General features: G+C 50.9%; 1 long non-coding RNA gene across 1 annotated transcript; it reads left to right on the forward strand.

The window, feature by feature from the left end:
• Positions 1 to 332: 332 nt before the first annotated feature.
• LOC149343957 (uncharacterized) lies at positions 333 to 1,938 on the forward strand. The gene is made up of 2 exons (XR_016282747.1): positions 333 to 642; positions 1,800 to 1,938. It is a non-coding gene; the product is annotated as an uncharacterized LOC149343957 (long non-coding RNA).
• Positions 1,939 to 2,161: the final 223 nt, after the last annotated feature.

Here is a 2,161-nt window from a genome sequence, read left to right on the forward strand (position 1 = left end):
AGAAGTGCACCTTTGGCCAGCGCCAAATTAAGGTCCTCGGTCACTTGGTTGATGCGTCTGGTGTAAAGCCCGACCCTGACAAAGTTCGTGCCGTTCGTGAGTTCCCCACTCCCCGTTCCTCGAGCGATGTGCGCAGTTTCCTACGGCTCTGCTCGTATTTTCGCCGGTTTATCATAGAGAAAGATATTGGTAAAGAGCGGACTCTCGGCGAAATCTGGCCCCAGGAAATGACGCGAAATCCTCCTCCTCCAATAGATAATCTGCCGCCTCCAGGATGGCGCCACCAGTCTTTAAACGCGCGCGCGCGCGGGCGGTGGCCGGCGCGGCATAGAGAAAGATATTGGTAAAGAGCGGACACTCGGCGAAATCTGGCCCCAGGAAATGACGCGCAATCCTCCTCCTCCAATAGATAATCTGCCGCCTCCAGGATGGCGCCACCAGTCTCTAAACGCGCGCGCGCGCGCGGGCGGGTAGCCGGCGCGGCGGCTCAGACCCATCCGAGCAGCAGACAACGGAGCATCGTGAGGGCTGTTTTGTGCGCGTGAAAGCGTGCGGCGTAGTTGTTCGTGCGGGCAGACCGCAATTTGTTTCGTCTCTCTTGCCCTTCGACGCAGAACTTCTCCTGTTTATGACGGCGGCAAGGTGCGAAATGTTTGTTTGTCGAAGTACGCTGCATTGCAAGCAATTTAGGCGGCCGCGCCGGCCGCCGTTGCCTGTCTGCAGTTCGTGAAGCGGCGCGCTCGCTCTGTGGCCAGCCGGCTGTTGTTCACGGCATTCTTGCAGTTTGTGACAACGTCAAGGAAGGAATGTTTTGTTTTTGCAAAAGTACGCTACATTTCAAGCACTTTATGCAAAATTACGCTGCATTTCGAGCACTCTAGCTTAGTACGCCGGCACAGTTGTGAAGGGAGCGCGCACGCTGTGTCATGCTACGCCGTGGGCGGGAGGAATGATGCGGCATGATGCAGCCTCGCCGGTCGGTGCGTAGAAACAAAAAAAAACTGCCCACGGCCTGTGGCCCGACGCGCTGTGCCTAGCGGTTAGTTTTGCTTGGTTTCGCGCTTTCTCGGGACTTGACGTTTTTGTATGGCCCCCGACAATATGTAACTTCTTTTGGGTGGCATTTGTCGGTGTAAGGTTAACATGTACTTTTTTGAAAGTGGGCGAACGGCGAAGACGACCGTTCCCGCGCTGCAAGTACGGGACCGTAGTTTTCAAGCCTGGTGGAAAAAAAAAGATGACGCACGAAAAGCTCAAAAATCTTACTCTTGTAGTACGTATGTATGTACTTGTGAAAGGCTCCGTTATCTGCGCTCGTGAAAACGCACATTTCACCCGTGCATTGACAACACAGGAATGCGCTTTTGAAAACCGGCAAAAAAAGGCAACCAAGAACTGTTGCGCCGATAGCTTAATTCTCAATGTTTCTTAAAACATACGTTGCACCCGTGTATTTCTCAGTGCTCCTAACACATTGTGTACTTGTGGTTAGTAGTCCGTGTTGTGGTCGTCTTTGTACCAAATATTCTCGAACAAACCGCGTACTCTGCTGTCCACCTATGTTTTTTAAGGTAGACAATAACGTCAGGGAATGTAGAAAGGCTTGCAAAAAGTTGATTGGTATCTGCCGTGTAGTAGGGTATGTGTATTGTACTTTGCGCAACGACGTTCAGCACGCGAGGTTCGCAAAAACATGCTGACTCCGCTCGTAATTTCGTTCCCTCGCCGCTTTCGCACCTTTTCACTAGTTACAGTTACAATAAGGAGACTGAGAATGACCACACTTGCAAATTTTTCAGGTGATGCCACCCGTCGGCAACACCTGCTCTGTGCCGTGGTGCCGGAACAGGATCACCTTGAGCAGGAGGCCAGGAACCATCTTCTGCATCCCACGGCTTTGTTTATGTTGCACAAAATAATTGTTCTCATTTCACGCAACACCTGGTGTCTTTTGTGGAGTGCTGTAGGGGTGTGCGAATATTCGAAATTTTCGAATATATTTCGAATAATATATTTTTAGTATTCGATTCGAAATCCAAGTATTCGTGTTGTTTCGAATATTCGACCCGACGCGAATATTCGTATCTAGCCGAATATTCATTGTGAGCACCAGCGTTCATTTCGGTCCACAAGCCCTGTCGACAGATACATAACATGGCGG

Source organism: Amblyomma mixtum, chromosome 5 (genome assembly GCF_055824585.1).
Source record: "Amblyomma mixtum isolate Tamu chromosome 5, ASM5582458v1, whole genome shotgun sequence".
NCBI classification, from domain to species: Eukaryota; Metazoa; Arthropoda; class Arachnida; order Ixodida; family Ixodidae; genus Amblyomma; species Amblyomma mixtum.